The sequence below is a fragment of the Vespa mandarinia genome, chromosome 18 (genome assembly GCF_050613455.1).
Source record: "Vespa mandarinia isolate Hongniang chromosome 18, ASM5061345v1, whole genome shotgun sequence".
Classification (NCBI taxonomy): domain Eukaryota; kingdom Metazoa; phylum Arthropoda; class Insecta; order Hymenoptera; family Vespidae; genus Vespa; species Vespa mandarinia.
In genome coordinates, this window is record NC_140827.1 from 198,675 (window position 1) to 225,128 (window position 26,454).

General features: G+C 43.7%; 1 long non-coding RNA gene across 1 annotated transcript in view; it reads left to right on the top strand.

Moving 5' to 3' along the window:
- The window catches only part of LOC146872407 (uncharacterized), an 87,226-nt gene extending 68,699 nt beyond the window's left edge, over nt 1–18,527 (top strand). The window contains exon 5 of the long non-coding RNA XR_014983253.1: nt 18,261–18,527. This is a non-coding gene — a long non-coding RNA (uncharacterized LOC146872407). The remainder of the gene's footprint in view (nt 1–18,260) is intronic.
- The last annotated feature ends 7,927 nt before the right edge of the window (nt 18,528–26,454 follow it).

Sequence of the window (26,454 nt, forward strand, 5' to 3'; positions counted from 1 at the left end):
TATATACTCCACGAGGTCGCACTACTACACATACACCCCATAAAGAAGCACCGGGTAGATAACGTCGCCGTAGAGGCGTCGCATCTTCTCCCTCCGACCGTGAAGCTTCGTAAGGAGCCTATTAAGGGAGGACGGCGAATACCCTCCGCTTTATAGATTAGGACTTCACCATCATCATAACTAAGTGAAAGGAGACCGTTTTATAGGTAGAACACACCCAAATCGCCACCTTTGTCTGGATTCTCTGAATAGTTCTGGTGATCCTTTTATACTCCACGACGTCGCACTACTACACCGACACCCCATAGAGAAGCACCGAGTAGATCACGCCGCCGTAGAGGCGTCGCATCTTCTCCCTCGGTCAGTGAATCATCGGAAGGAGCTTCCTAAGGGACCGTGGCGAATACCCTCCGCGTGATAGATTAGGACTTCACCATCATCATAATTGCGTGGAAGGAGACCGTTTTATAGGCAGAACACACCCGAACCGCCACCCTTCTCTGGAATCTCCGAATAGTTCTGATGATCCTTATTTACTCCACGACGTCGCCCTACTACATATACACCGCAAAAAGAAGAACCGAGTAGATCACGCCGCCGTAGAGGCGTCGCTTCTTCTCCCTCCGTCCGTGAAGCTCCGGAAGGAGCCTCCTAAGGGACCGCGACGAATACCCTCCGCTTTAGAGATTAGGACTTCACAATCATCATAACTGCGTGGAAGGAGAAAGTTTTATAGGCAGAACACACCCGATACGCCACCTTTCTCTGGATTCTACGAATAGTACGGATGATCCTTATTTACTCCACGACGTCGCACTACAACACCGACACCGCATAAAGAAGCACCGAGTAGATAACGGCGGCGTAGAGGCGTCGCTATTTCTCCCTCGTTCCGTGAAGCTTCGGAAGGAGCCTCCTAAGGGACAGCGGCGAATACCCTCCGCTTTCGAGATTAGGACTTCACAATCATCATAACTGCATAGAAGGAGACCGTTTTTTAGGCAGAACACACCCGAATCGTCTCCTTTATCTGGATTCTCCTAATAGTTCTAATGATCCTTATATATTCCACGACGTCGCACTACTACACTGACACCCCATAAAGAAGCACCGAGTAGATAACGTCGCCGTAGAGGCGTCGCTTCTTCTCCCTCGGTCCGTGAAGCTTCGGAAGGAGCATCCTTAGGGACCGCTGCGAATACCTCCGCTTTAGAAATTAGGACTTCACAATCATCATAACTGCGTGGAAGGAGACCGTTTTATAGGCAGAACACGCCCCAATCGCCACCATTCTCTGGATTCTCCGAATAGTTCTGGTGATCCATATATACTCCACGACGTCGCACTACTACACAGACACGCCATAAAGAAGCACAGAATAGATCACACCGCCGTAGAGGCGTCGTTTCTTCTCCCTCTGTCCGTGAAGCTTCGGAAGCAGCCTCCTAAAGGACTGCGGCGAATACACTCCGCTTTAGAGATTAGGACTTCACAATCATCACAACTGCGTGGAAGGGAGACATTTTATAGGCAGAACACGCCCCAATCGCCACCATTCTCTGGATTCTCCGAATAGTTCGGATGATCCTTATTTACTCCACGACGTCGCACTACTACACTGACACCCCAAAAAGTAGCACCGAGTAGAACACGCAGCCGTAGAGGCGTCGCTTCTTCTCCCTCCGTCCGTGAAGCTTCGGAAGGAGCCTCCTAAGGGACCGCGGAGAATACACTCCGCTTTAGAGATTAGGACTTCACAATCATCACAACTGCGTGGAAGGGAGACATTTTATAGGCAGAACACGCCCCAATCGCCACCATTCTCTGGATTCTCCGAATAGTTCTGATGATCCTTATTTATACCACGACGTCGCACTGTTACAGTGACAACCCATAAAGAAGCACAGAGTAGAACACGCAGCCGTAGAGGCGTCGCTTCTTCTCCCTCCGTCCGATAAGCTTCGGAAGGAGCCTCCTAAGGGACCGCGGCGAATACTCTCCGCTTTAGAGATTAGGACTTCACAATCATCATAACTGCGTGGAAGGAGACCGTTTTATAGGCAGAACACAACCGAACCACCACCCTTCTCTGGAATCTCCGAATAGTTCTGATGATCCTTATTTACTCCACGACGCCGCCCTACTACATATACACCGCAAAAAGAAGAACCGAGTAGATCACGCCGCCGTAGAGGCGTCGCTTCTTCTCCCTCTGTCCGTGAAGCTTCGGAAGGAGCCTCCTAAGGGACCGCGACGAATACCCTCCGCTTTAGAGATTAGGACTTCACAATCATCATAACTGCGTGGAAGGAGACCGTTTTATAGGCAGAACACACCCGATACGCCACCTTTCTCTGGATTCTACGAATAGTACGGATGATCCTTATTTACTCCACGACGTCGCACTACAACACCGACACCCTATAAGGAAGCCCCGAGTAAATCACGCCGCCGTAGAGGCGTCGCTTCTTCTCCGTCCGTCCGTGAAGCTTCGTAAGGAGCCTTTTAAGGGAGAACGGCGAATACCCTCCGCTTTATAGATTGGGACTTCACCATCATCATAATTAAGTGAAAGGAGACCGTTTTATAGGCAGAACACACCCGAACCGCCAACCTTCTCTGGATTCACCGAATAGTTCTGGTGATCCTTATATACTCCACGAGGTCGCACTACTACACATACACCGCATAAAGAAGCACCGAGTAGATCACGTCGGCGTAGAGGCGTCGCTTTTTCTCCCTCGTTCCGTGAAGCTTCGGAAGGAGCCTCCTAAGGGACAGCGGCGAATACCCTTCGCTTTCGAGATTAGGACTTCACAATCATCATAACTGCATAGAAGGAGACCGTTTTTTAGGCAGAACACACCCACATCGTCTCCTTTCTGTGGATTCTCCTGATAGTTCTAATGATCCTTATATATTCCACGACGTGGCACTACTACACTGACACCCCATAAAGAAGCACCGGGTAGATAACGTCGCCGTAGAGGCCTCGCTTCTTCTCCCTCGGTCCGTGAAGCTTCGGAAGGAGCATCCTTAGGGACCGCTGAGAATACCTCCGCTTTAGAAATTAGGACTTCACAATCATCATAACTGCATGGAAGGAGACCGTTTTATAGGCAGAACACGCCCCAATCGCCACCATTCTCTGGAATCTCCGAATAGTTCTGATGATCCTTATTTACTCCACGACGTCGCTCTACTACATATACACCGCAAAAAGAAGAACCGAGTAGATCACGCCGCCATAGAGGCGTCGCTTCTTCTCCCTCTGTCCGTGAAGCTTGGGAAGGAGCCTCCTAAGGGACCGCGACGAATACCCTCCGCTTTAGAGATTAGGACTTCACAATCATCATAACTGCGTGGAAGGAGAACGTTTTATAGGCAGAACACACCCGAATCGTCTCCATTCTCTGGATTCTCCTAATAGTTCTAATGATCCTTATATATTCCACGATGTCACACTACTACACTGACACCCCATAGAGAAGCACCGAGTAGATAACGTCGCCGTAGAGGCGTCGCTTCTTCTCCCTCGGTCCGTGAAGCTTCGGAAGGAGCATCCTTAGGGACCGCTGCGAATACCTCCGCTTTAGAAATTAGGACTTCACAATCATCATAACTGCGTGGAAGGAGACCGTTTTATAGGCAGAACACGCCCCAATCGCCACCATTCTCTGGATTCTCCGAATAGTTCTGGTGATCCTTATATACTCCACGACGTCGCACTACTACACATACACCCTATAAAGAAGCACCGGGTAGATAACGTCGCCGTAGAGTCGTCGCTTCTTCTCCCTCGGTCCGTGAAGCTTCGGAAGGAGCCTCCTAAGGGACCGCTGCGTATACCTCCGCTTTAGAGATTAGGACTTCACAATCATCATAACTGCGTGGAAGGTGACCGTTTTATAGGCAGAACACGCCCCAATCGCCTCTATTCTCTGGATTCTCCGAATAGTTCTGATGATCCTTATTTATTCCACGACGTCGCACTAACACACTGACACCCCATAAAGAAGCACCGAATAGAACACGCCGCCGTAGAGGCGTCACATCTTCTCCCTCCGACCGTGAAGCTTCGTAAGGAGCCTATTAAGGGAGGACGGCGAATACCCTCCGCTTTATAGATTAGGACTTCACCATCATCATAACTAAGTGAAAGGAGACCGTTTTATAGGTAGAACACGCCCCAATCGCCACCATTCTCTGGAATCTCCGAATAGTTCTGATGATCCTTATTTACTCCACGACGTCGCCCTACTACATATACACCGCAAAAAGAAGAACCGAGTAGATCACGCCGCCGTAGAGGCGTCGCTTCTTCTCCCTCTGTCCGTGAAGCTTGGGAAGGAGCCTCCTAAGGGACCGCGACGAATACCCTCCGCTTTAGAGATTAGGACTTCACAATCATCATAACTGCGTGGAAGGAGAACGTTTTATAGGCAGAACACACCCGATAAGCCACCTTTCTCTGGATTCTACGAATAGTACGGATGATCCTTATTTACTCCACGACGTCGCACTACAACACCGACACCGCATAAAGAAGCACCGAGTAGATCACGTCGGCGTAGAGGCGTCGCTATTTCTCCCTCGTTCCGTGAAGCTTCGGAAGGAGCCTCCTAAGGGACAGCGGCGAATACCCTCCGCTTTCGAGATTAGGACTTCACAATCATCATAACTGCATAGAAGGAGACCGTTTTTTAGGCAGAACACACCCGAATCGTCTCCATTCTCTGGATTCTCCTAATAGTTCTAATGATCCTTATATATTCCACGATGTCACACTACTACACTGACACCCCATAAAGAAGCACCGAGTAGATAACGTCGCCGTAGAGGCGTCGCTTCTTCTCCCTCGGTCCGTGAAGCTTCGGAAGGAGCATCCTTAGGGACCGCTGCGAATACCTCCGCTTTAGAAATTAGGACTTCACAATCATCATAACTGCGTGGAAGGAGACCGTTTCATAGGCAGAACACGCCCCAATCGCCACCATTCTCTGGATTCTCCGAATAGTTCTGGTGATCCTTATATACTCCACGACGTCGCACTACTACACATACACCCTATAAAGAAGCACCGGGTAGATAACGTCGCCGTAGAGTCGTCGCTTCTTCTCCCTCGGTCCGTGAAGCTTGGGAAGGAGCCTCCTAAGGGACCGCTGCGTATACCTCCGCTTTAGAGATTAGGACTTCACAATCATCATAACTGCGTGGAAGGTGACCGTTTTATAGGCAGAACACGCCCCAATCGCCTCTATTCTCTGGATTCTCCGAATAGTTCTGATGATCCTTATTTATTCCACGACGACGCACTAACACACTGACACCCCATAAAGAAGCACCGAATAGAACACGCCGCCGTAGAGGCGTCGCATCTTCTCCCTCCGACCGTGAAGCTTCGTAAGGAGCCTATTAAGGGAGGACGGCGAATACCCTCCGCTTTATAGATTAGGACTTCACCATCATCATAACTAAGTGAAAGGAGACCGTTTTATAGGTAGAACACACCCAAATCGCCACCTTTGTCTGGATTCTCTGAATAGTTCTGGTGATCCTTATATACTCCACGACGTCGCACTACTACACCGACACCCCATAGAGAAGCACCGAGTAGATCACGCCGCCGTAGAGGCGTCGCATCTTCTCCCTCGGTCAGTGAATCATCGGAAGGAGCTTCCTAAGGGACCGCGACGATTACCCTCCGCTTTAGAGATTAGGACTTCACAATCATCATAACTGCGTGGATGGAGTCCGTTTTATAGGCAGAACACACCCGATAAGCCACCTTTCTCTGGATTCTACGAATAGTACGGATGATCCTTAATTACTCCACGACGTCGCACTACTACACCGACACCCCATAAAGAAGCACCGAATAGAACACGCATCCGTAGAGCCGTCGCTCCTTCTCCCTCCGTCCGTGAAGCTTCGGAAAAAGCCTCTTAAGGGAGAACGGCGAAAACCATCCGCTTTATAGATTAGGACTTCACCATCATCATAACTGCGTGGAAGGAGCCCGTTTTATAGGCAGAATACACCCGAACCGCAACCCTTCTCCGGATTCTCCGAATAGTTCTGATGATCCTTATTTACTCCACGACGTCGCCCTACTACATATACACCGCAAAAAGAAGAACCGAGTTGATCACACCGCCGTAGAGGCGTCGCTTCTTCTCCCTCTGTCCGTGAAGCTTCGGAAGGAGCCTCTTAAAGGACAACGGAGAATACCCTCCGCTTTATAGATTAGGACTTCACCATCATCATAACTGCGTGAAAGGAGACCGTTTTATAGGTAGAGCTCACCCAAATCGCCACCTTTGTCTGGATTCTCTGAATAGTTCTGGTGATCCTTATATACTCCACGACGTCGAACTACTACACCGACACCCCATAGAGAAGCACCGAGTAGATCACGTCGCCGTAGAGGCGTCGGATCTTCTCCCTCGGTCAGTGAATCATCGGAAGGAGCTTCCTAAGGGACCGCGGCGAATACCCTCCGCTTTAGATATTAGGTCTTCACAATCATCATAACTGCGTGGAAGGAGACTGTTTTATAGGCAGAACACGCCCCAATCGCCACTATTCTCTGGATTCTCCGAATAGTTCTGGTGATCCTTATATACTCCACGACGTCGCACTACTACACCGACACCCCATAGAGAAGCACCGAGTAGATCACGCCGCCGTAGAGGCGTCGCACCTTCTCCCTCGGTCCGTGAAGCTTCGGAAGGAGCTTCCTAAGGGACCGCGGCGAATACCCTCCGCTTGATAGATTAGGACTTCACCATCATCATAACTGTGTGGAAGGAGACCGTTTTATAGTAAGAACACACCTGAACCGCCACCCTTCTCTGGAATCTCCGAATAGTTCTGATGATCCTTATTTAGTCCGCGACGTCGCCCTACTACATATACACCGCAAAAAGATGAACCGAGTAGATCACGCCGCCGTAGAGGCGTCGCTTCTTCTCCCTCTGTCCGTGAAGCATCGGAAGGAGCCTCCTAAGGGACCGCTGCGAATACCTCCGCTTTAGAAATTAGGACTTCACAATCATCATAACTGCGTGGAAGGAGACCGTTTTATAGGCAGAACACGCCCCTATCGCCACCATTCTCTGGACTCGCCGAATAGTTCTGATTATCTTTATTTACTCCAGGACGTCGCACTACTACATCGACACCCCATAAAGAAGCACCGAGTAGATCACGCCGCCGTAGAAGCGTCGCTTCTTCTCTCTCCGTCCGTGAAGTTTCGGAAGGAGCCTCTCAAGGGAACACGGCGAATACCCTCCGCTTTAGAGATTAGGACTTCACAATCATCATAACTGCGAGGAAGGAGACCGTTTTATAGGCAGATCACACCCGTTACGCCAACTTTCTCTGGATTATACGAATCGTACGGTTGATCCTTATTTACTCCACGACGTCGCACTACAACACCGACACCCCATAAAGAAGCACCGAGTAAATCACGCCGCCGTAGAGGCGTCGCTTCTTCTCCCTCTGTCCGTGAAGCTTCGGAAGGAGCCTCCTAAGGGACCGCGACGAATACCCTCCGCTTTAGAGATTAGGACTTCACAATCATCATAACTGCGTGGAAGGAGACGGTTTTATAGGCAGAACACACCCGATACGCCACCTTTCTCTGGATTCTACGAATAGTACGGATGATCCTTATTTACTCCACGACGTCGCACTACAACACCGACACCATATAAAGAAGCCCCGAGTAAATCACGCCGCCGTAGAGGCGTCGCTTCTTCTCCCTTTGTCCGTGAAGCTTCGGAAGGAGCCTCCTAAGAGACCGCTGCGAATACCTCCGCTTTAGAAATTAGGATTTCACAATCATCATAACTGCGTGGAAGGAGACCGTTTTATAGGCAGAACACGCCCCTATCGCCACCATTCTCTGGACTCGCCGAATAGTTCTGATTATCTTTATTTACTCCACGACGTCGCACTACTACACCGACACCCCATAAAGAAGCACCGAGTAGATCACGCCGCGGTAGAAGCGTCGCTTCTTCTCTCTCCGTCCTTGAAGTTTCGGAAGGAGCCTCTCAAGGGAACACGGCGAATACCCTCCGCTTTAGAGATTAGGACTTCACCATCATCATAACTGCGTGGAAGGAGACCGTTTTATAGGCAGATCACACCCGTTACGCCAACTTTCTCTGGATTATACGAATCGTACGGTTGATCCTTATTTACTCCACGACGTCGCACTACAACACCGACACCCCATAAAGAAGCACCGAGTAAATCACGCCGCCGTAGAGGCGTCGCTTCTTCTCCCTCTGTCCGTGAAGCTTCGGAAGGAGCCTCCTAAGGGACCGCGACGAATACCCTCCGCTTTAGAGATTAGGACTTCACAATCATCATAACTGCGTGGAAGGAGACGGTTTTATAGGCAGAACACACCCGATACGCCACCTTTCTCTGGATTCTACGAATAGTACGGATGATCCTTATTTACTCCACGACGTCGCACTACAACACCGACACCATATAAAGAAGCCCCGAGTAAATCACGCCGCCGTAGAGGCGTCGCTTCTTCTCCCTTTGTCCGTGAAGCTTCGGAAGGAGCCTCCTAAGAGACCGCTGCGAATACCTCCGCTTTAGAAATTAGGATTTCACAATCATCATAACTGCGTGGAAGGAGACCGTTTTATAGGCAGAACACGCCCCTATCGCCACCATTCTCTGGACTCGCCGAATAGTTCTGATTATCTTTATTTACTCCACGACGTCGCACTACTACACCGACACCCCATAAAGAAGCACCGAGTAGATCACGCCGCGGTAGAAGCGTCGCTTCTTCTCTCTCCGTCCTTGAAGTTTCGGAAGGAGCCTCTCAAGGGAACACGGCGAATACCCTCCGCTTTAGAGATTAGGACTTCACCATCATCATAACTGCGTGGAAGGAGACCGTTTTATAGGAAGAACACACCCGAACCGCCACCCTTCTCTGGAATCTCCGAATAGTTCTGATGATCCTTATTTACTCCACGACGTCGCCCTACTACATATACACCGCAAAAAGAAGAACCGAGTAGATCACTCCGCCGTAGAGGCGTCGCTTCTTCTCCCTCTGTCCGTGAAGCTTCGGAAGGAGCCTCCTAAGGGACCGCGACGAATACCCTCCGCTTTAGAGATTAGGACCTCACAATCATCATAACTGCGTGGAAGGAGACCGTTTTATAGGCAGAACACACCCGATACGCCACCTTTCTCTGGATTCTACGAATAGTACGGATGATCCTTATTTACTCCACGACGTCGCACTACAACACCGACACCCTATAAAGAAGCCCCGAGTAAATCACGCCGCCGTAGAGGCGTCGCTTCTTCTCCCTTTGTCCGTGAAGCTTCGGAAGGAGCCTCCTAAGGGACCGCTGCGAATACCTCCGCTTTAGAAATTAGGACTTCACAATCATCATAATTGCGTGGAAGGAGACCGTTTTATACGCCCCTATCGCCACCATTCTCTGGACTCGCCGAATAGTTCTGATTATCTTTATTTACTCCACGACGTCGCACTACTACACCGACACCCCATAAAGAAGCACCGAGTAGATCACGCCGCCGTAGAAGCGTCGCTTCTTCTCTCTCCGTCCGTGAAGTTTCGGAAGGAGCCTCTCAAGGGAACACGGCGAATACCCTCCGCTTTAGAGATTAGGACTTCACAATCATCATAACTGCGAGGAAGGAGACCGTTTTATAGGCAGAACACACCCGATACGCCAACTTTCTCTGGATTCTACGAATCGTACGGTTGATCCTTATTTACTCCACGACGTCGCACTACAACACCGACACCCCATAAAGAAGCACCGAGTAAATCACGCCGCCGTAGAGGCGTCGCTTCTTCTCCCTCCGTCCGTGAAGCTTCGGAAGGAGCCTCGTAAGGGAGGACGGCGAAAACCATCCGCTTTATAGATTAGGACTTCACAATCATCATAACTGCGTGCATGGAGACCGTTTTATAGGCAGAACACAGCCGAATCGCCACCTTTTTCTGGATTCTCGGAATAGTTCTGGTGATCCTTATTTACTCCACGACGTCGCACTACTACACCGACACCCCCTAAAGAAGCACTGAGTAGATCACGCCGCCGAAGAGGCGTCGCTTCTTCTACCTCGGTCCGTGAAGCTTCGGAAGGAGCCTCCTAAGGGACTGCGGCGTATACCCTCCGCTTTAGAGATTAGGACTTCACAATCATCATATCTGCGTGGATGGAGACTGTTTTATAGGCAGAACACACCTGAATCGCCTCCTTTCTCTGGACTCGCGGAATAGCTGATGATCTTTATTTACTCCACGACGTCGCACTACTACACTGACACCCCATAAAGAAGCACCGAGTAAATCACGCCGCCGTAGAGGCGTCGCTTCTTCTCCCTCCGTCCGTGAAGCTTCATAAGGAGCCTCTTAAGGGAGAGCGGCGAATACCCTCCGCTTTATAGATTAGGACTTCACAATCATCATAACTGCGTGGAAAGAGACCGTTTTATAGGCAGAAAATACCCGAATCGCCACCATTCTCAGTATTCTCCGAGTAGTTCTGATGATCCTTATTTACTCCTCGACGTCACACTACTACACGAACACCCCCTAAAGAAGCACCGAGTAGATCACGCCGCCGTAGAGGCGTCGCTTCTTCTCCCTCCATCCGTGAAGCTTCGGAAGAAGCCTCCTAAGGTACCGCGGAGGATACTCTCCGCTTTAGAGATTAGGGCTTCGAAGTGAGACCTGAACGACATTCTTGAATCTACTACTATGCTGAAGTATTTAACTCTGGTTCTAATTTCTACGCAAACCCCTCTGAGGCAAATCATAGGGGGCAGAACATTCCTGCGCCTGCAGCAGAAGACCATGGCCTCCGTTTTTTGCGGCGCCACTTTAAGACCCAATCCCTCGATCTCCTCCACCAAAATGTCAAAGTCCCGCTCGGCGTTCATGATAACTTGAGACAGGTCCCATCGCGATGACAGTAGCACCGTGTCATCCGCATAGCAAATAACACAGGAGCCACTTGGTTTCGGGGACACTGTCATAGGCAATGTTTAACAGCGTTGGGCCCAAAACGGATCCCTGTGAGACCCCACAATACACTTGTCTTTCCACGGCGCGTCCATGTTCGTCTGTATATGTTATGGTAGGATTGTCTAAGTAAGGTTTGATAATGGTCACCAGGTATCGTGTTTTTTCGCTCCATCACCCTAACGAGAACGGCCCACGTTAGGGAGTTGAAAGCGTTAGAGATATCAAAACTCACCAGAATAACTACTTTACTGTCCTGCGTCGATGCCTCCACAAATTTTTTAATATCGAGGACGGTATCTGCTCGTCCTAAACCCATACTACAATGGGGCCATGATCCGAGTCTCATTTAAGAAGCTGTTGATCCGCCCAACAACTATGCGCACAAATAGTTTCCCCAGTTCGCCAATCCCGCATATGGGTCTGTATGATCCCGGTGAGTCCAGGGGCGGGTCCCTTTTTTTTTATCAGCGCGAGCTTCGCTATTTTCCACGCTTTCGGGAACCTTCCTGTCCTCAAGCATGCGGAGAAGCACTGCGCCAACTCTATTCCACTGTGTGTCGACGCAGCACGCACAACCACACCCGGTATCCCATCCAATCCAAAAGCATTCCTTCCTTTACCTTTCCTGGCGGCAGCCAAGATCTTTTCCGCAGAGATAGTCACCTCTGGGAATGTAAGTTCCAGCGGCTCATCATTTCGCGTTCCTGCTGGGAATAGTTCAAAGAGGATATTCTCCAGTACCTCATCCTCCAGGGTTTCAGTTACTGATGGGACATAAGGCCTAAGTTTTCCCAAGACCAATTTGTAATGTCTGCCCCATGGACCATCCTCTATAGAGTCCTGCAGGTCCCTCCAGGAGTTCTTCTTGGCTTCCTTAATAGCCCTAGTCAGTGCCCTCCTTGTGTCCCTTCGGGAGTCCAGACAGCGCACTATTTCCTCCCTGTTCTTCCTTTTCCTGACTCTGGAAAGTTTCCCTACCGTGGTCGTTGCAACGGCCCTAAGGTTTGTTAGTTCGTCCGACCACCAGTAAGTACTTTTACTACCGCGGGTTTGTCCACTCACCCGGGACATGTCACCATATTTTATCGCTTATATGTTTATTACTTATTTTCTATTATGTGCTATATAATAATGTTAGTTTGTGATAATAGAGACTCCCTTTACATCGGGCTCGAATGTGTTACATAATTGTGTTAGTTATATATATGTAAGAATCTTAGTTTGTACGTTTCCTTTATTAATAAAAGTTTGAAAAACATTTATATAGTACGTAAGCGTAAGGTGTCCCCATTTACTCCTATACTTAATAATATAAGAAAGATTTATTTACAGATCTTAGTGCTTAAGTGTGAGAAGGGAGCGGAATGTAACACTTCCCCTCTTATTAAAAAATGTGCGTGATTATACGTGCATTTTAACTTCTTTTTTTACTCAAATAAGTGTTTAGTTCGTAGAATGTGTTACGTTTTTCATCAGTAGCGTACTCTCCTCTTTCCTTGTCGGTGGTGGTAGCCTCGGGTGCCGTACTTGTTGGAGTTTCTTCTTTCTTTTCTCTTTTTCCTAGGTAGAGAAGAAAATTTGTCACCAAGCTCCATAGTGCTCCTAAGAGATGTAAGCTCCATCCGTATATGTCATGCAGGGCATAACCGTGGATCGATGATGAATTTTACCAATCGTATGGCCATGAAGATTGCTAAAACTCCAGCGCTTGCTGACCCAAATGTTATGAACGCGCCCCATAGTCATTGTGCCGTACTTGATGCGATTTTATTTAATGACTCCTCGTCTATTAAATTATATAACGAAATTTTTCCGGAGGGTATGTACCTTCCGCTGATTCCTCTGGCGAGCGTATCGATGATAGCAGGTTTTTCGGCTGGTTCCATTATATGAGACCTTAATTTGCTTAGGTCTTCGTTGGAATAAATTCCGCTTGTTCCCAGGTATTCCGGATCGATATACCTCCATTTTAGCTTTGTTAGTGGTTAAATTACTGGCGGATGTATCTATTCTACTAGTTTTGGTGTTACCCTATACCATGTTCCGTGTAGGTTATACATGTTAGATAGAGCAGTTCGTTGCAGTCTTTTGGAGATGCTTCCTTTAAGATGTTGCGTGCCTCCTTATAACAGTCCTCTGTTTGTCTTATCCTGACTTCTACTGGAACGCATTTTATGATATAGATAACTTCTGATGCGATGACAGCCATATATCCCGGTTGTTTCATTAGGGCATAAGCCATTTCGTCGGGCGCTAACGATGCCAACGAGAGAGCATTTTAGAGGACTTGTTGCTCCAATACGTATTTTTGTCGGGTGATATCGATATACAATGCGTGTAACTGTGTTTTGAGGTGCCTTTCTACGTAGATGAACTTCGAGTTTACGTACGCAAAGATATCAAAATTCTCCACGGAGGTTTTCGTTTTACCTTCGAAAGTTCTTCCAGGCGATGTTCCGAGTATGAATAGTTTGGGATGTTCTATCTTTATTATCGAATATCCACATAGAATGAATTCGCCCGTTCTCGTTAATGCAAATGTGACATCTTTTGTTGTTACTGTATATAATATAGGTCGTTGCAACGATTCGGGTGTCAGTTTCGTTGCCGGCCTTTCATAAAGAATATCGTATTCGTTAAAGCCACAGCTATCGGTAGGTATGTTTGACCAGTAAGTCTCACTTCCGTCTGAGTCGAGGCAGGCTTCCTCGTACAATGTACAAACGGTTCCTGTCTGTAGGTGTATTTGATTGGCTTTTGTTTTCACGGTGGCGTAGTAGTCTCGTAACGTGATTTTGATAAATGCTTGTACCACTACGTCGTCCCATGTTCCATAAAAGTCACTATACTGGGAGCCCTTACAAGTGCCATCTGTTGTAGCAGTACCACTTAAATTAATGCTCCTTGTATCAGTGCTGTTCTTCTTTACGCCAAAGATAAAGACATTTGGACCGAGAGAGTGTACCTATAGAATGTAGCTGTTGGCACAACTGATGCGTTAGCGTGAACAAATATTCTCGACGTCCATTGTGAACGATAGATGCGTGTGAATGCATACCACAGTGGAATATCGTGCGGTCTATTTCCACACGACATTGTAGAACTCTCACCGTGTTGTAGTTGGCAGTCTGTAGTAGTTGTACGTATACGGTGTTGTTGATTGGTAGTAAATTCGGGATTTCGCAGTCAGCGATATCCAATAGAGAGTACGATGTGATATTTAAGGATTGCGTGGTGCAATCATATCCTACTAATGCTAGCGTTGATCTTGCTAAGGTAAGTATAAGAATATAAGTTCTTATTGAGTACATTGTGCGTTGATCTTTGAGTTATTTTATCACGTGGAGTGTCGAAAAGGTAACTGATGCCGTTGGTACATTCACAGTTCCTTATATTCTAATTTTTTAGTGGGAGACCACCTTTACCAACCGTCAACATGGAAGGGAGAGCGATCGTTGCGCTATGCTGCGTTGAAAAGACCCGTTTGTCGATATCATAGCTTTCCATGATGTCGACTACTATTTCGACTTATCGACTTTAAGTCTATTGACGTGTACCACGCGGTCGCCAATGTTGGTACTTAATTTTATATTATGCTTGCTTAATATTTCTACTATCTCGAACGATCCTATGTATTTGTCGTCGAATTTACCTTTTTGTGACCCTTTTTGGAGATATACTTTGTTTCCTACCTTGATATCTACGACTCTCTGCTTTTTATCATAGTACTTTTTCGACCTGTACTTAGCGTTTATTATGTTTTGTTTAGTGGCTTCTTGAGATTTATTTATTTATTCATTTAAAGTCCCTAAGTAATGTGCGTAAGTTTCGATTTGTAGGTTGTTATATGTAGATTTATTAGATGTTCGTGCTAGTTGACCGAATCCTAATTCATGCGGTATGTATAATGTTCCGTCGTGTACACGCGTGTTGTATGAAAACATAGCTATTTCAATCCATTCGTCCCATTCATTATTATCGGTAATGAAATGTTTTAAGAATTCGATAAGAACGAGATGCGATCGTTCGATCGAACCGTTCGATTGTGGATGATACGCACTTGTCTGGTACTAATGGCTTTGAAATTTCTTAGCTACTGCTTTCGTCAATTCTGACAGAAAGTTAGAACCTTGAACAGTTAAGATGCCTTTCGGAGAGCCAAATCGGCATATTACGTTTTTTATAAACGCGTCTGCTATTTCTTCCGAAGAAGCTTGTCGAAGAGGAATTGCCATCGAATATTTTGTAAGAAGATCTTGAATGATTAAAATGTAGCTTTTTCCATATTTCGTAGTCAGTAGTGTACCTACGATATCCATTGATATTTTATCAAACGCCTTCCCGGGCGTATCGGTGATAGTCATTGGTTAGTGAGTTTTTAGTCTGACAAGTTTCTTCGTCTGATAGCTTTTACATTGTTGTACGAAATTTTGTATGTCCCGTTTTAGGTTCGGCCAATAATACTTCTCTCTAATTCTTAGGTAAGTTTTAGAAACATCTTTGTGTCTACCTAACGGTGCCGAGTGGTTATCATATATAATACCTATTCGTTCAATCTCTTTAGGTATTACTATTTCATGCTTTAATATAATAATTTTCGTCTCGCTTTCTAAGAAGATTGAATGAATTTTACGTTTTACGTTGGCCCAGGGTATATCACCCACTGGTCCTTTAATGGTCGCAATAGTTTTTAATTGTAATTCAATCACCCTTTCAAAAAGAGAGTGAAGGACTTCATCTAAGTTTTCTAATTGAATTGAAAGCGATATTCTCTCCTTGACAGGTAATGCTATTAGACATCTTCTACCCATTTTAGTAATTTTCACTCTACCGAGAGTTGCATCGGTAATGGTGGGTAGCTTGTTATTGTCAATCAGTTCTTTCGCACCTATATCTACCAGTGTACCGTTCGTTGTTGTGAAGAAGGCGATGTTGCCATTGTGCATAATTATTCTATCTTTTATTTCTATAATTTTTCTATCGACGTGCGAGTATGTATCATCGCTCGAAATTTCGTCGTTCGTTATGTCTGTTGCGTCGTTTACGTCAAGTGGGGCTTGAGTGATTTCATGTGTCGTATCGTTCGCTTTCCTATCTTGAGGGGCTTGTTTATTCTTGGACGTGTATAATTCTTCCTCGCTTGAGCTTGTCCCTGCTGTGGGAAGTATTTGTTTATGTATTTCAACGTTTTATTTTTAAGTTTCCAGATAATGCGTCCGTGTTCACGTTTCTCTTTCCTGCATTATATATTAAACTATACTCATACTCGGCAAATTTCAATCTCCAACGTATTAATCTTGATGTTGGATCTTTGACTGAATTTAACCATACTAATGGTCTATGGTCTGTTACGAGTGAAAAGTTAGTACCGTAAAAGTAAGGCCTAAAATAATTTACTGCGTATATGATAGCTAGGAGTTCTTTTTCTATTGTAGAATAGTTTTGTTCTGCCTGATTAAGAAGTCTAGACGTATATGCGATAGGTAAATCTTTGCCCATTTCGCCTTGGCTCAATATACCACCTATAGCGTAATTAGATGCGTCGGTTGTAACAACGAAAGGTTTCGAGAAGTCTGGGTATTGGAGAAGTGGTTTCTGGCATAGTAGATTTACTAACGTTTTAAATGAATGCTCCTGACTGGTTTCCCATTTGAATGGAACATTCTTCTTTAAAAGGTTTGTAAGTGGTTTACTTCTTGCTGAAAAATTAGGTATAAATCGTCTATAGTAACCGGCTAGTCCTAAGAACTGCTTAATATTTTTAGCTGAGCGTGGTACTAGGAATTCCTTTACCGCTCTTATCTTTCCCGTATCGGGTTTCACACCGTCCGAACTTATTATATGTCCTATGTAAGTTACTCCCTTCTTAAGAAGTTTGCATTTCTCGGATTGTAGCTTTAATCCTGCGGTTTTTAATCGCGCATAATTTTCGATATTTAATAATGTGTTCTAAGAGAGATCTGGAGTAAATAACTATGTCGTCTAAATAGACAAAGAGCTCATTTCCTTGCAGTTCCGTGAGAATCGAGTTCATTAGTCTTTGGAACGTAGAAGGAGCGTTTTTTAAACCGAAAGGCATTCGTGTAAATTCATAATGACTGTAAGGAATCGAGAAAGCAGTTTTCGGAGCGTCTTCCTTGCTCATCGCAATCTGATGGAATCCGGATGCTAAATCGAACGTTCTGAAGTACTTAGCGCTTCTTAACTGGTCTAATATTTCCGTGATATTAGGTAGAGGATAACTATCTTTAACTGTTTTTTCATTCAACATTCTATAGTCGATTACGCCATCGTTTCTTTCCATCGGCGCCTGCTTTCTTAGGAACGATCCATAGAGGAAAATTGTAGGGTGACGTCGAGGGCTGAATGACTTCATTCCCTAAGAGCTTGCTTATTTGCTTGTTTATTTCTTCTATGTGAACGGGAGGGAAGCGATACTGTCTAACAAAGACTGGCGTCGTATCTACCGTCTCTATTTTATGCGTTACTGTGTTAGTAAATGTGAGTTTGTCTCCCGGTAAGTGGAATAATTCCAGCGATTCCCTTATAATCTGTTTTGCCATTCTAATTTCTTCCGCGTTCAATGATTTTAAATCTATATTCTGTAGCGCTGTAGCGTAGCGTTCGCTAGTTCTGTTTGTGACTGTCTTACAAGAGCGAGTGTGAGAAGAGAGGAAGAGGGAAGGACTCGTGGCGGCGTTTGCCGATTGCATAACTTTCGAAATCTCGGTCTCGTGCTTAAGGTGTTCTACGTGCGTCGTTATCTCGCCCTAGGGGAGATAAGGTCCGCATTCCAGACTTACTAGTCACGTTCGACGAATTGTTTTTGACAGGGAGATAAGAATCCCTTATATTCTTTTTATCCTTATCCGTGCTTCTAAGTTCTGGACTCGGTACAATGCATGCGTCGACCGTATCGAAATCTTGAAGCTCGATTGTTGAAATAACCACGTTTACGTCTTCCTTTTTCGTATTAAAGACTTTTATGAGAGCCTCTCCATTATTACTGTTTACTATAGCCTGGCCTGCGTAAATTCCTTCTTCTAATTTTAATGGAGGCACATAGCCTATTTTATTTTCTTTATCTAACGTGTTTATTTTGATTATATTGCTGATTCGCGCCGGAATGGTAATCTCCTTCGGTTTGACGACAAGGGCATAGTCATTCCATGCCATTCTACGTGTTCCTTAATAAAATTTATTTTTGCAGCATCTTGGAAAAAATCCGACCCGATAATGCCGCCATGTGGGATGGGAAAAGAGTCGGGAACAATGTGGAACTCTACGGGGTATCCATAAACGTCGATGATGCATGTTCCGTACGTACCCACCGTTTTCTTTGTAATACTGCTTAGATTTATTTTATTGGTTTCATTGCACATTAGATAATCATCAGCTTTACCTATTTTTAATATGTTTGGCTCTGACCCTGTGTCGACTAAGAATTCTGTTTCTCCCTTAAGATCTTTGTAGGAGATGACGACAGAAGGTGAGCTCGGATCACTGCTTAAGCAGACTGTGCGGACGTAGTTGGCTCGTCTGTTCTTACTATCATAATTTGACGCGTTTGCGCGTTTACCACCGAAGTCGCATCTCTCGTCGGAGGGTGGCTCACGTTTTCAGACTGGCGTTCCTGCCACTTCTTTTTACGACATTCCTCGATCGTGTGTCGGAAATTTTTACAATACCTACACTCTTTCGTAGGAGAGCGGAAAGATCCTACAGCCGGAGATGTGTGAGGTAGACGAGAAGGAGGAGGAGGAGGAGGATGGTATGATCTATGTGTAGGAGTATTTTTTACGACTCTTGCCTGTTATTAGCTTGGCGCGAATGAAATGTCGGATTCTTAAGTGAATATATTAAACTGCATATCTTTTTCCAAAAGCTGTTTATTTAATCAAAATATGCTCCATTTACTTCAATACACTTTTCCCAACGAGATTTTAATGCATAGGTGCCTGTCTTGAAGAAATTCTGATCTTTAGAATCAATGAACTCTGATATGGCATTTTTCAGACTGTCTTCATTTTCGTACTGTTTAGCCCGTAAAAACAGTTCTAAATGTTTAAATAAATGAAAGTCGGTTGGCGAAAGATCCGGTGAATAAGGTGGGTGGTGCAAAATTTCATATTTTAATTCATTTAATTTCGCAATTGTTTTGTACGATGTATGTGACCGAGCGTTGTCGTGGAGAAATATTGCGCTATGCCGATTAACAAGTGATGGGCGTATAATTTTCAATTTTTCATGCATTTCTTCAATGTACTGACAATACTTTTCGGCTGTAATTGTCATTCAAGTTTGAAGGAATGAGTAGTGTATTACTCCAGTCACATTCCACCAAACTGTGATTAAATTTTTCCGTGGATAAGGTGATGGCCGTGAAGTATGAACACAAGCAGGAGCCCTTATCAAGTCACCGAGCACACATTTTCCTATTGTCGTAAAGAACCCATTTTTCATCACAAGTAATGATCTGATCGAAAAATGAATCTCGATTAAATCGGGTTAGCAATGATGAGCATTCGTTCAAGCGATCCAGCTTATTTCGCTCGATTAGTTCGTGCAGTATCCACTTATCCATCTTTTTCACCACGCCAGTTTCAGAAAGCTGTCGCAATATTGTTGTATGGTCAACTTCCATTCTGGCAGCAAGTTCCTTTGAAGAAACAGTTGGATTCGTTTCCACCAATGCTTTCAGAGCATCATTTTTCACAGACGTTTCGGGTCTTCCACGCGGTTCATTTTGCAGGGAAAAATCACCAGACCGAAATTTTTTAAACCAACGCTGCACTTTTCGATCGTTCACAGTATTCTCCCCAAACGCCTGGTTTATATTGCGTACAGCTTTTGCAGCATTATTACCAAGTTTATACTCATATAAGAAAATTACACGAATATCGGTTGAATTCATATCGGTCCAAAATTCAAAGCAAATAACAAAAGGAAACACTTTTGAGAAAATCTTCTTTGCTAAAATGTGAGTCTGGCAATGGACAGTACGACTATAAACCAGGTTATGTCAAAAACAAAAACATAACAAAAACAGGGAGACAAACGATCATATTTAAAGAAAATCCAACATTTCGTATGCACCGACCTAATATTATAGCATCGATCCTGCGTATGTCCTACTTTCTTACAATACGAACAGACTTCACGCGTGTCTTTAATCCGTGCTACTCGCGTGTTGGATCCTTTTGCTCTCCGTGACTCATGGTAGTAATGGTCAGCTAGTCGTTCGCTGCTATTTCGTACTGCATTTTGGCGTGTAACTCGATTGCTCTATCGCATGCATCTGACAGATTTTTATTCCGTTTGTCTAATATATAAGAGAAGTACTCCATGGGGAGTCTGGCGCAAAAGCTATTGAGAGCTAATTGATCGATCTCGATCTTCTTTGCTTCGGACGCTTCTTCCCAATACTCTTCGTCCATAAGCGCTTCGTGTAAATCCCTCACTCTACCGATATATTCTATCATCGATTCATTCTCGCGCATCAAAATATTCCTAAGTTCGGCTCTATAAAATTCTTGGGAGTGTATTGATCCTAACGATTGTCTAAGACAATTACATAACGCGTTCATATTATGAAGTTCCTGTTTTTCTATGGCGCGGTACGCGGTATCGTATATTTTCCATATAGCAACTTTAGTGAATAGTACTTCTGGATACTCGGGTATCATTTGATGGGCCCTTTTGCATGCCTTGATAAACGAAGTTAGAGGCATATTCTTCCCGTCAAAACGCGGTATCATCCCTAGCGCTTCGTTTATTGAGTGCTGATCGGATTTGGAGCGAGTCTCGTTCCTCATGGCAAGAATTTCCTGCATCATGAAGATAAGAGGATCCAATTCGGTCTTTGTACGTTCTGTTTCGCGCCTCATCGCGTCTTCACGTGCGCATAATGCTTGTTCGCGTGCAACTAATTGAGATTCAAAATTGAGTAATTTTCTTTGAGCATCTTCTAACTCTTGCTCGTTGGGTCGCCTAGGCCTTGCACTACGCGTTTGCATTTTTTCGGGGAGGTTTGCCTTATCGGAAGACATCGCGTATATTTCGCAGCTCCCACCGTTGTCATCAGTTTTGTGCTACGTCCCACTCGGTACGGGCCTCAAAATTTTTTTTAAGTTTGAAACTTACCTTGAGGAGCTCCAACCTTCGTGAGATTTGTGTCCTTTTAGGCCGTTACCTGTTATGCGCAGTTTGTGGCACGGGATGAACACCAATACGCGCGGTCGTCTAGCTCAGCAACGTTGACTGGAAACTTCTGACTGTTCTTCGCCCTAGAATCGGATGGTGTCAAGTTCCTTGACATGTAGATACGAAATGTAGATTGTCTCTTCCGTAGTAATAGGCACGAAACGATATGGAATTGTTTCGCGTTTGTTAGTAGTCTCGGATGACGCGATTCCCAAGTCTCCGTGATGACGAGACGGATCGTAATACGCCACGAGTATCTGCCGTAGGCGATACTTCCTATCACCACGTCGTGATCTCGGCATAAAGAAAGATGAGGTTTAGGAACGGAAAATAATAACCTAAGTTATAATTTAAAGGATGGTTACAGTAACTCGTGCAATTCGTATGCTTCTCTAGTTATCGGGGATTGGATGAGGTTACAGCAACTCATGCGATTCGTACGCACCTCTAGTTATCGGGTAAGGATTTTATTGCCTTTACTCGTGCGATTCATACGCACCTTTAGTAAAGGATAACTTAGGTGAAAGGTTTTCACTTGAATAATGGAAGCTTCTTAGTTTCGAAATTGTCGACTGTGTAGTAAGAAGATCTTGAGACTCGCAAGAGAATTTAATAAGTTTAAATTAGAATTACGCGAGGTTGCCTAGGAAGCACAGCCGGGGTTAATTGAACGAACACTGAATTTAAACTTAATAAAACTAATTTATTAACACTTTAACGACCGCACGTCTACGAAGTCAAACGTCGCCAGGGGGCGGCAGTATTTTTGAAGAATTAATTTTTAAAGAATTCTATTAAATTCACGAAAATGTTAATATAAAACAAAAAACAACAATAATTCAACAACAAATTTAATATTTCTCCTTTGTATGATAATTATTAAAGCAATCACCTACATGTAATGGTATTTTACATGTCTTACGCATAAAATATGTAAGTTTTCTAATTTTATTTGCATAGCAAACATGGCAATCCCTTCGTACACACTTTTTTTATTGCCGATATTTGAACTAATTGATGTATTATTCCTCCAGTTAATCTTTCCACTGGATTGGAACGAACGACGCGTGATGTCGTGTCATTAGTTTTAATCCACGCACTTCCTAATTTAATTAAAAAATCGTGGTAATTTAATTTCCGAATGTGCTCCTTGTCCTAATGTCAATATATACAGAACGAGTTAAATATGGCACAATTTATGAAATACAAAGAAACTTTCTTGGTCCACTTTTTTATTTTTCTATAAATGGGGTAATAACTCAAGTATTGGTCCGCGCGGTCGACCCCTTTCATATACCGGTTGTAGTCAATAATGCATTTTGGCTTAAAGATTGCATCACCATTTTTATCCTTTTTCCCGGTATCAAAAATATCTGCATTATGAATAGTTGATATCATTCTAATGTCCCTTTTTTATTAGTTTTATATAGCTGCAGCAATATATTACCCTGACGAGCAAATATGGCTTCCATCACTTTTAATTTAGCTTCTTTTAAGAATTCTGGTAAACCCCGATGTACCCTAATTATTTCGCATAGTCTAATTTTATATAAAACTAATATTTTTACCAAATTTACACTATTGTATAGATTGTCCATATATACGTGATGCCACTTATTGAAACTTGTTTTTTAACAAATCCATTACACTTTTCTCTATTTTTTGTCCCGTACCGGAATATAATTTGAAGCCCAATATGTAACCAGTAACAGAAGCACACACCATTCTGACAAGTAAACCGTATTTAGTTATTTTACTTGGATTGTATACTTTGAAATTGAGTCGTCTGCGCCACAGTATCATGCCCTCATCAATGGATATATTCTGTCCTGGAGAAAAGTTCTCTTCAAATTTTTTGGAAAAGTAATCGAGAAGATATTGCATTTTGTACAACCTGTCAGCGTTTGGAGACATTTTTTCGTTGTCAGAAAAATGTAAATATGTCAGGATTTCTCGAAACCTATTACGGCTCATGGTTTTTGAAAAAATTCGTGTTTCAATGATGGGGTTAGTAGTCCAATAGTCGCTAATTCTTGCTTTCTAACTAACTCCATAATTATTACTAATCCAAAAAAATGTTTTAGTTGAGATATCGTAACATCACGCCACATTCCGCATAGTTTCCCTCTTTTAAATTTCCTGTAATTCTGTGCATGATATTTATTCGTTTCTACCGCGATGAACTCTAGAAGATCATCTCCGAGGAAACAATTTACGACGTTTTCAACCGAATCACAATGGTTGACGCTGACACGTGGTCCCGTGGCATCTTCGAAAACTTCATGATCACATGGTCTATCAATGTCAGACCAGCCAATTGTATCCTCCTCGTTTTCCTCTTCGTTACTGCTGTTTGGTGTACGAAGTCGGCAGAGATTTCTTCTTGGGGGCGGGAAAGGATTCTCCTTTTCTTCTTCTTCCTCACTGCTACTAGATATACGAAGTACACGGTGATTTCTTCTTAGTTGTGGGAAAGAATCTTCCTCTTCCCCTCTTTCAATATTTTCTCCACCATTACTATCGCTGCCTTCTTTGTCTTCGGCATAACTGGGAACGTCAGAAAAATTATCTGCGCATTCTTCTTCAAACACTTCGTCTTCCATTCTAAACGAGTTTTCGAGGGGTTTCGCGAGGTTTCCGAGAATTGAAAAATGCAAAAGTTCCGTTTCAATTTGTTCCTCTAAAAGATGCAAACTTTTCTGTTTCTCCTAAATCCAGAAATTCAATTAGAATATCAAATAAATTATCCGCACATTCGTCTTATATAAGCTTACCTTTTCCTTCGTAGAAAGATCGTCGAAATATCTGCACCAAACATGCCAAAATAAAACTTGCTAATATTGTCTTATTGTACTTATTTTTGTCATATTGAATTTTCTGTTACTTGTTGTTACTTCAAAAAAACACAAGTGAGACTAGCACTGTGCAGTAGCTTTGCACAAAACATCAACGCCATGGCACAATTCGTTATAGAAACACAATCTATTTCAACATTTTGAATTAGAAAACGCGCGCAACACTAGCGCTTGTACGGTAGCTTAGCGTACTACACCAACGTCGAGCGCCAACATTTGCTCCATAATTTACGTGGTACACCACTATAGTTTAAAATCAAAAATTAAAAATAGGCAATAATTACCTAAAATCAAAGACATGGCGATGAAATACGAAGCCTATAGCAATATCCACACTTGTTTACATTTATAAATTATCACACAAAGAGTGTGCTACTGGCCAACAAACTTCGGCGGTAGCATCATACACATGTTGTGTGAGCGGTCGTTAAAGTGTTAAAATTGTCAAGTACAGTTTATAGACGAAATTTAGTATAAAAATGAAGTTCGTATAAGAACAAGACTAACAGTGCGTTAGTATTACCGAAGAGAAGTATAATCGTTGAGAGATGAATCAATATAACCGCGGATACGAGCGATGCAGCTCCTTATCTGCGGTAGGCGGCTCGAAGTGGAGCCACCATGGGGATGAAGCCGAGGTGCATAGTGGGGATGAATCTGCCGCTGCCGTGGCCCTGTGGTGAGGATGGAAATTTTTAAGATTTCTACCTAGCAAACACGCACGTCGAGCGATGATTTCACTTCTTTACCAATTCCTCGAATTCCTGCGTTCCTTTTATTTTTCTGGAGTTTGGCATCGCTTTTCATAACTTACTTTTCGTGTCCTGTATTTATCGTTTATATGTTTGTTATCTATTTACTAGTGTGTGTTCTATAATAGTGTTAATTTGTGATAATAGAGACTCCCTTTACATCGGGCTCAAATGTGTCATATATTTGTGTTAGTTATTTATATATGTAAGGATCGTAGTTTATATGCTTCTTTGATTAATAAAAGTTTGAAAAATTTTATGTGGTACGTAAGGTGACCCCATTTACTCCTATACTTAATGGTATAAGAAAGTTTTATTTACAGATCTTAATACTCAAGTATGAGAAGGGAGCGGGATGTAACAAAAATACGTCTATTCCAAATTCTCTTCTAATGGCGGGTCTGACGCTGGTATTTTGGCTATCTTTCCGAAAATTAGTTCATTAGGTGAGAAGTGAGTTCCCTCATGAGTACTGGTCTTGTACGAGAACATTGCAAAACCTAACCATTCGTCCCAAACCTTTTCCTTCTTGTCGATCGTTTTTAAATATTCCAACAGTACATGGTGAGACCTTTCAATCGACCTGTTAGACTGCGAATAAAATGCTGTATTCTTATACTGTTTTATTTTGAATTCTCGCACTATTGCCTTTATAAAAGAACTTAGAAAGTTCTTTATCTGTAAAGATAGCGCGCGGTGCTCCGAATTTACAAATTAAGTCACTGACCATTATATTTGCTATGTCAATGGACGTGATGTTACAGAGGGTTGCTGCGATGGAGAACTTTGTAAGTTGATTTTGGATGGTCAGTATAAATTTATTTCCCTTTGGAGTTTAAAGGAGAGGACCGACAATATTCATTGCTACTATATCGAATGCAGCACCTGGTGTGTCTGTTAGTATCATCGGGTGTTTGTTATTTATTCTAACCAATTTTGGTAGTTGGCATTCTAAACAATTTTGAATAAAAAGTTGTATTTGTTCTTTCATGTTTTTCCAATAATAATGTTGTCTTATTCTGTTGTAAGTTTTTGTTGTCAATAATAATGCTGTCTTATTCTGTTGTAACTTTTTGTTATCTCTTTATGTATACTCCTGATGCGTGATATTTTCGTATTAGATACTCCTTCTTATGTTTCTCAGGTGTTTTTGTCAAATTTTTACAAATGCAAATCGTATAAGATTCTCCATTAAATATCTCTCCCAGCCTTTTTTCGATGTATTGCCATGGTACATTATCAACTTTGACAGTCTTTGAAATGGATACTGTACAAAGATCCAGCTCTCGTATTGCCGACAATAGCGATACGAGTGCGGAATCTTGTATTTCATCACTTAACATTATGTTGTCCGTTTCCTTAATGAGTAGAGATATTAATTTGTTCTTTCAGAAATTTGTTACTCTTGCAGGTCCCAACGTTAGATCTTTATATTGAAAAAGCTTTCCGAGTTTGGCCAATTGTTTAGCTCCTTCATCATAAACAATTCAGCGCATAGCTGATGAAGATCGCTGAATTGTCTTTTTTAATCGAAATTTGATCGTGTGATTCTACCATATTCCACGAATCGTTATGTTTCCTCTGAATGAGGCGA